Source organism: Aedes albopictus, chromosome 1, assembly GCF_035046485.1.
Source record: "Aedes albopictus strain Foshan chromosome 1, AalbF5, whole genome shotgun sequence".
Taxonomy (NCBI): domain Eukaryota; kingdom Metazoa; phylum Arthropoda; class Insecta; order Diptera; family Culicidae; genus Aedes; species Aedes albopictus.
Window position 1 is genome coordinate 10,381,414 of NC_085136.1, and position 9,316 is coordinate 10,390,729.

The window sequence follows — 9,316 nt, forward strand, 5'->3', positions numbered from 1 at the left end:
GACGACCAAAACCGGTGCCACGTTACGGACGACTCAGTCATGTCCCCGGCGGTGGATCATGCCTACCCGGATCGCGGTCCTGCGCTCTCTGGTCTTCACGCCACTTCCTTTGCAGCGCGCACAGCATCCCCGTTACTGCTCTGTCGACAGCGTTCCACGTGTCTTCGTGGCGACACATCTCCTCGGCAATGTTGTCGACCGTCAGGCCGCGCATATCCCTGCGCATCTCTGAGAACCTAGGGCATTCGAAGACGACGTGCGCCGGTGCGCGTGTGTGTGTGTGTGTGTGTGTGTGTGTGTGTGTGTGTGTGTGTGTGTGTGTGTGTGTGTGTGTGTGTGTGTGTGTGTGTAGGGGGGGGGGAGCCGGCCGGCGTGGATCATATGGGTATTCGAACGGTGATGGGCGGGAATCGAGCTGCGGCGGCGGGAAGTGGGGCTACGGTGGCTTGGCGACGAAGGGATGTGAAGTTCGGGTGGCTTGGCGGCGACGGGAGGGCGACGATCTCGGTCAGGGTGTGGGCTGGCGATCGAGCGACGCTGGGAGGGCTTCTCAACGACGATGACGTGTAATCGGGTCACTCACTAATAGGCGAGCACGAGGTCGTCGGATGGTCACTCGATCACTCCTGCGGCTTTCCTGTTCCCCTGGCCTTAGGCGAAAACTGGTGCCAAAGGGGAGGCACGTGGTTACCTCGTCCTACCGTACTGGGGGTCGATCGTCCTACCCAGCAATAGCCAAGCGTGGGTATTTCAGAAAAAAAATCCCAATGGGTCCTACACGTGAGAATTAGGACGAGTCCGATGTAGGTCATTTGCTACCGGTTACCAGAAATTGTATCCATACCTGATTCTGCTAGGTCCTTTCTGTTCCTTATTCTGGACACTGGCCAATATTTCAGCTATGGCCGACTGTGCTTCACTAGACACTTATAATACACCTGAGAACTACTTGAACTTAGAGTCTTCACTCGGTGTGTTCACCTTGACGGTGTAAAAAAAGCAGCTTAACAGATTTCGGACCGGTAGCAAACCTCATCTTTCCCCATTCTTCCAAATACATCCTTTTCATTCCCTTTTTGTTCCCAAATCTCCCATTTTCCTTTTATTAGCCGATCCAGAATGTGTGTGATGTGTAGCCTAATTGTATGACAAGTGGGTGTACAATTCATTTTGATGGCTTTGATTTGACCGTTTCTTGATCTGGAGTATTCATTGATTACTTGACTTCTATTCTTGAAAATTATAACAAAAGAGGAATAACTATTTACAGGCAGTATTTTTATGAATAAATCTATGTGCTATTGGATTTACAATCTTAATAATCTCTGGATATAATCTAATTAGACCTATTGCTTATTTGTGTCTGTTTGTTCATAGCGAACAGCAGTATGTTGGATTTTTGTGTGCCTTTGTATTGAGGCTGCGCGCTCAATCTCCCTATCAGCTAGACTCTAGCTAGAGCCTCTCTCTTAGGGTGAAGGGCCTTAACTGTAACAGATAATAATCAAAAATACAAGATGGCTGCTCAAAAATCAATAGTAAGGGGTTTTAGCCTCTAAAACCATGCAATTTTGATATATTTGGTAAGAGGATGATGACCAGAAAACTGCGGCTCAAAATGCGGCCAACAATTCGAGATGGAAACTGACTCAAGGATTTTTAGGTTCTAAAACTATGCAATATGGGTATATTTGGCATTGAAACCAAGGCGGCCCAAAATTCAAGATGACAGCCGTTTTAAGGAGTTTTGGGCTCTGAAACCATGCAGTATAGGGATAATTTGGTATGGAGATAACGTATAGAGTCTAAGAGGCGACCAGAGTATCATAGATGGCGACCATATTGGACCAAAATATTGGGGAGCTTCAGGCTCTAATATCATCCCAAGTAACATTTTCAGTTTATGAAACACTAGAGGATTATCATAAATCTACTTCAATAAAACTCCAGCCAAAGCAACATTATCCGCATTGCTTCTACCATAACGTCAGGAAGATTACAATCTTGCTAGTTGGCCCATCCTTGTGAAGGTTTTGAAGTGTATTTAGCAAAAGTAATCCAGCATTTATAGTAACCATTTCTAGAGTACTCTACCTACACTCCCGTGCAAAAGTTTGGGGTCACCCCCTCAATAACATGGAAATGTTTTTCGGTCATATCTCAGTCATCTTTCATTTAATCCACTCGTTCTTAGACTCTATCGAAAGATAAAGAGTTAGATTTGATTCGTAGGTACTTTTCACAAATTTTATATGAAATTTTTAGTATAAAAAGTTTACCTAAACTTACATGTTTTTCCTAAATCTATAAGAAAAATTGTTTTCCGTGTAATTCAAAATAGAGCCGACAAAATTTTAAAATTAAAGTTGCATTAGAACCCTATTTCTATCCTCTTTGAGAGCCATTCATTAGATTTTAGCGGAAAAAATCATAACATAATTTAAATTATCGAATAAGGTTTACACGTCACCGTGCAAAAGTTTGGGGTCACCCCTTAGTATGCTGAATCGTGCAAAAGTTTGGGGTCACCTTCCAAATGAAGTCTGAGTCGGATTTTTGTTCAAATCGTCATTTTTTTTGGTGCAACTTCAATTCTTTCTTTGATAGTTGAATGGCAAGACAAATAAAAGGTTATGAAATGTTCATAAACTAAGTTCTAGACTAAGTTAAAGTAGAAATAGGTAAATAAAACCCATACAAATCAGTTAAGTACGTTATATAAAGTGCGAAAGAGGATGGAAGTGAGATGAAAATGACTGATTCGTGAATTCTACCCTATATAACTGTAAGCGTTATAACCACAAACATACCATTACCCCGAAATCCATAAGTTTCAGGAATGTTACACATTTTAATTTAAATGGCATTTTCATCAAAAAGTTATCCCTTTGCTTTGCCACCAAAACCCAAAATCTCGAATGTGATAATACATTCGGAGAAATGACATTCGTTGTAATGGTTTTTGGGTTAATGGTGTATTTGTAGTTTTAACACATACAGTTATACAGGGTAGAATTCACGAATTAGTAATTGTTATCTCACTTTTTTCCTCTTTCGCACTTTATATAACAAACTTAGCTGATTTAGTATGGATTTTATATACTATTTTCTACCTTAACATAGTCTATAACTTAGTTTATGAATATTTCATAACCACTTCTGTGTCTTGCCATTCAACTGTCATAGAAAGAATTGAAGTTGCACCAAAAAAAAAATGACGATTTGGATAAAAATCCGACTCAGACTTCATTTGAAAGGTGACCCCAAACTTTTGCACGGTGACGTGTAAACCTAATTCGATAATTTAAATTATGTTATGAATTTTTCCGCTAAAATCTAATGAATGGCTCTCAAAGAGGATAGAAATAGGGTTCTCATGCAACTTTAATTTTAAAATTTGTTCGACCCACTTTAAAATTACACGGAAAACAATTTTTCGTACAGATTTAGGAAAAATCTGTAAGTTTAGGTAAACTTTTTATACTAAAAATTTCATATGAAATTTGTGAAAAGTACCTACGAATCAAATCTAACTCTTTATCTTTCGATAGAGTATAAGAACGAGTGGATTAAATGAAAGATGACTGAGATATGACCGAAAAACATTTCCATGTTTTTGAGGGGGTGACCCCAAACTTTTGCACGGGAGTGTAGGTAAATGTTATCCACACTAATAATGACTTTCATCGAAACTATTCTGAATTTATAAATTTTATTTACTCTTGATAAATTTATCATGAAAGAAAAAACAAAACTCCCAGAGAAATAATGCAACTAATACGTTCCAAATTTGCAAACTTCGCACGGTGAATATTTATCGTATAGTGCCGCCACTCTAATTGCCCAATGAAATTTAATGTGAAATATGCTAGTGAAGATGTGAAAAAATAAAAGCCCTCATCGAAATCATTAACCCTTATGTGGCCGGCAAGGTACCCGGGTACCCAGCACCCATTTAAAATACACGGTGTAAAAAAAAGCAAAAAGTTTGCCGGCCACATAACGGTTAATATGATATAAAAATGCCACCTGAAAGTATGCTTGAAAATCATTACCAAACAAGAAAAATTCAACAATCCAACATGTCGGCAGCGAAAACATCTATTTTTCAATCATCTCCAGTTTGCTTTCGTAAAAGCATCATTTAACGTATAATGTCTTGTGATTGCATTTGTAGTGATAACTGTCGTGATTGGATGGGATCGAGAACGATCCATTTACTGAAGCGTTGTCTTCCGCCACGCGCCCTTGAGCCGAAAGCACGTAAGTGCCGGCCGAACTTTCACCGGCCGAATTTTCCGGGACCTCTTCCATCACGCGTCCGTTGAAGTTCGCTGTACTCGTGAGACTGCCTCAGCCGGCATTCCAACTGGCTGAGGAACCCCTTATTCTCAGCATTCTTCATTCCAATAACTTGGAAGAAGAGAGATTGCGAGAGAGAATTCTCTCAAACCTCTGTTCATTCTTGCAGCTTCCAGTTGTCAACATAGTAATGGAATCCAGCTTTTTACGCTGTAGTGAGGGGTGATTCAATTTTGACGGATCTTGCCGACAGCCCTTGCAGCATCACAGTTGCCGAAAATTTCAGTTCACTGCTCCAGATTTGTCAAAAATTTTCACCTGATGTTGCCATTGTTACCAGCAAAATAAATACAATTCAGTGTTCGTAAAAAATGGTTGCAGAGTTGAAGGAAATGCTTGCAGATTTTCGGAAGGGATTTGCAGTGACAATTTCCAGTAGGGTTCTCGGATTAATTGGTGGGGAAGTCGCCGAAAAAAAAACTGCAGCGAGTTGCAACTTCTCTTCATGGAGATTCCTTCGAGAGCTCTAGGAGTTACATAGTGAGATTCCTCCAGATGCTGAATTGTTGAAGGATTTCTTGATTCAAGGGTAGTGGGAAAAATAAACAGAAATTTCTCGGAAAGACCTATTTCAGAATTCCCCGGGGGAAACTTCTGGTGGTTTCTAAAAAAAATGGTAAACTAGCACAAAGAGGATTTCAGATTACTTCCAGAGTTACCACCGGAGAATCATTCAGGATTTTTCACTGGTGATTCATCCAGTAATTCATTCCGGGGACTCCTCCTGGAATTTCCACCGATGATTGCATAAGAAAATCTAACCGGCGATTGCTACAGGAGTTGCCACCGGAAACCTCCGGTATGACTTCCAGGTATCATCGGAGGAAGTTCTGAAGCAACTCTCGGTGGGAATTCCTGAAGCAAACCTACAGGCAACTACACGACTCACAACCCGATGACGAAGAGTGTATCCGTAACTTCAGACGGGAACCTGGTCAAATATGAAGCGAAGGTGTTCCGGATTAGTAGTGATCCCGATGAACGTATCGTACCAGGCCAAATAGTCGAGAACCCCAGGGGTAACCCCGAATAGTGAAGCGAATCCACACCAAAACCACAAGAACGAAATGACCGCGTCGGCAAAGTGCAACTCCGGGAGGTGAAGCCACACTACGAGGGCAAAACGAAGGTTGGAACGAACAGACGACAGCACGGCACCAGGCAGCATCATGAGGGTCCCACAATGACACCATACACGAATCACAGTTTTGTGGTAGGACATTAGTTAGGACCGTGGGGACGAGTGTCGTAATGAAAACCGTCAATCTTAATTCATTGTTTTCCCTCTTCTTACGAGGCCTCGGTGCCGACGAGCCGACTCTGAGTGGGCTAGAAGTCCTTGGGAATGAGCAGGTGTAACAAAGTTATAATTCCTCGGTGTCTACAGTTGAAGGTGGCAGGCAACGACCATAAAATCTAAAAAGAAATAAATTTAGAATCGTAACAAATGTTATTTAGTGAATACCAGCCGAAAAAGTTCATGGTGAAAATTTTTGACAATTCAGGAGCAATGAACTGAAATTCTCGACTACTGTGTTGCTGCATGGGCTGTCGGCAAGATCTGTCAAGAAAGAATCACCCCTAGTCAAGCGTAAAAAGCTGGATTGATTTCCCGTGGAGCACGTTCTGAAGGAACATTAACGATTATCATTTGAGAAGGGTGTATCATGCTTCATATATTTTCAGTTCGTGTTTACAATTAGGAAAACTCTCATTCAAAAGTAGCTGTCTAACTAATATTGGAATATGTCTTATTATATTTAAGTTCATATCTAGTATTCTTATGCCATCTACCACAATAACCTGCAAGCTAAATGGTTACGTTAAAAGTTAATCTAAAACCGTTTAGTTATTTTTTACTTATATAAAGACTAAACAGCAACCTGTGAAAAATTTGACAGCTGGAATGTGATGTTTACATTTGAATCATACATTCCGGTAAAAGTACCGTATTTTGGGTATTTGATTATCAAACGGCAGAAAATACGTACGATGGACGTTTTCTAATCGGCCATCATATTAAGCTATCGAGAATCGAGTGGTGGTAAGTAGCTGAATATTTAGAAGAGTTTTGTTTATAAGTGCCAATTTTTCCTCCAACTAGAGATGCCAGCTATGAACCTCTTCCATGATGTGGCACTGGTGAGTGCTTTGTAAAGTGCCCCGTTTGTGATTCCGTCCCAGGTTCTGTTCTACTTTCACGGCCTGGAGAATGCCGAGATCAACTTCCATTCGGAGCTAGCTTTGGTTAAAAACCTAGATTCTTGCTGGTTCGCGCAGGAGGGTCATTACGGGATGTGAATTATGGGCCAAAAACAAAGATGGCACTCGACCAGCAGGCAGCCGCCGATCAGCTGGCTGGCTTAAATGCCGTTTGATTTTGGATAAAGCCGTTTGGCTTACTCCTGCCTTTTATAATAACAAAGCACATTTATAGAATAATTTATTACAACATTCATAAGTCTATGTTTGTAGTTTTGATTGAACGGTTCTCTAGAGGAACAGAATGCTATGATAAACTTGTTTTAAATACCATGTCATATTTGATTTGAATTTGGGCTACAGAAGGTAATGAAAACAATTAGAAGTAAGATTTTGAACTGTAGTTATTTTACATGTTCAAATGCTTTCTGTAGGCAAAACGGCATGTTTGCTACTATGATAAAACCTTTATAAATTACCACGAAAGCTGAAAGGTTGTCAATTTGTTACTTGGGATGTAAAATTTGTACAGAGTAATGTTCCGACTTTATCATTGTCCTTAGATGTTTTAGTGACTGAATAAAGGATTGTACCTCTTGTGCTCAGCTTTTGTTCAAATAAAGGCAGCTTTAAAATAGTTAAAAATCGTTCGTACAGCATCAAATTGTTAGCTGGGTTCTTATGGCTACCAAGCTTCTGAATGCTTTTGTTATTAATAACATGATTTAGTATGGTTGTGGTACTTTCTTCTCATCGGGATGGTGGAATGAGCTAACGGTCTAAATCAAACTAAAAATCACAACAACTGATGGGTGCTGATGTGAAGTAATGAATTCAAATTCACCGTTATTGATAGCATCATGTCGTCGTCAATGTATCGTAGAAGAAAATCTTCGGTACGTGATGCTCCGCAACGGCACGTTCGTTACCTTTCCTTCACTCACGTTGCTATTTACTATACGTCAGCCCAATCGATCAGCTCAATGTTCTTGGTTGGGCCCAAGCCGTCTTCCACGGGAGAAGAATCACCATCCCCATGATGATGGAGCCATAACAAGTAGGATGGTAATCTTTGAGGTGCGAAATCCATACGAGGGTAAAAATCGCTCGCAATTTGGTCCAATTTAGAAAGAACTAAATTGCAATCAAACTGAAAGTCGAACTAGGTAGTAGGTAAGTACAATGCCGTTGCTGATTGGAAGCTTCTTCCAAGGAATGACGATAATGACGGCGATGCTGAATGACAAAATTGAGTTAAACGGTTTGTTTTGCTCTTCAGTGAGCTGCGTTGCTGCTGGTATTCGTCTGCAGCTACGAAATGCATCCAACGTGCTTAAAAAAGGCAGAACGTGGAAGAAGGGTGGAAGCTCCTGGAACTGGAAACGCTTCTCAGGGTCTTAAATGCTTGATATTCACCGCAAGAATCCGGCTGTACGGAGAAACGGAAAAGTTTTTTCCGTCGTTCTTTCCGCATGCTTCTGCTTCAGGAAAACTAGTTAAACAATAACGACAAGTTGGCTTCTTCTTCTTCGGTGGCTTCGCAAGTCCGTGACGACGACGTGGAGATGCACCACACTACCCAAACCCGCGCTAAGCTTGGAATCTACAGGCGATGAAAGGCTGAGCAGCTTGAGGGTGGTGTGTTCTCTCATAATACGTAAATGAAAGTGAGAGAATGGAAAGGACCGGGAAAATTAGCTTAGTAAATAGTTTAAACTTTGTTCGTGTCGACTGTTTGGCGCTGTGGCGGTGGCAACGATGAGTGGTTGATTATTGCCTTGAATGGAACCACTTTTTGGGAGTTTGTGAAAGTACGATTATAGCTTGCAGAAAGTTTTCAGAGACAGAACTTGGTTGAGCTCTGCCATAATGGTGATATGAGTTTTTTTTCTAATAATAGCTGTAAGATTTTTTCATCACAACTCATTGATGATGTCGGGGCCCGTGGCGCAGTGGTCCACACGTTCGCTTCATAAGCGGATGGTCATGGGTTCGAACCCAGCCCCGGCACTTGCAGTTTTTCGTCAGTTGCTCTTCCCCCCGAGAGCAGCTGGCACCTGACCCTCTTCGGAGCATATAGCTCCAACGGACCCGGAATTTGGATATCGGCGAACCGCAACTCATAATGGACCCCCCAATCGGACTGGAAAAGGAACAGCAGCCAAACATCAGCATCATCGTGCTCATCATTCTACCGTGGACAGGGTAGAAAAGTTGAAGCAGCACAAGGCACCAGTTCGATATAGTTAAATTAGAATAGAATACATGTAGGCGCTGTACAAAGTGCAGCGTCCAATTGGAATCGCTCACGTAGTGCCCTAGTGGACAAAAGAGCTGTAAATTAGGTTAAGTGAATAAGAATAAAAAAAAAACTCATTGATGGAAAATTAACTCTCACTATACTAGTGTTTTTTAATGGAATTCTCATTAGTAAGACCTACTTTCTCGGAAACAAACAAGAAATTGCTTAATTATGTTCTGTGCACACTAATGTCGAACTGACAAAAGAAAGCTGTTCCTAAAAAAAACATTTAAAAAAATAAGTTTTTTCACCTCTTCAAAGAATTGAGTGGATAATGAGACAGCTGTGATTGATTGTTGTCCCTGTTATGGTCCTGAAAATTCCTCCTTTTTCTTAACCATGTTGTGTAATAAATACCACCAACCACCAGCGCAGAGGAGAAGATTAATGATCTCTGCTCACCAGAGGGTGTGAAGTTCAAAATCGTCCCAACCGTCTTGAACAGTGAAC

General features: G+C 41.1%; 1 long non-coding RNA gene across 1 annotated transcript; it reads left to right on the plus strand.

The window, feature by feature from the left end:
* The first annotated feature begins 270 nt into the window (after nt 1-270).
* On the plus strand, nt 271-744 carry LOC134289961 (uncharacterized). The gene is made up of 2 exons (XR_009998771.1): nt 271-462; nt 495-744. It is a non-coding gene; the product is annotated as an uncharacterized LOC134289961 (long non-coding RNA).
* The last annotated feature ends 8,572 nt before the right edge of the window (nt 745-9,316 follow it).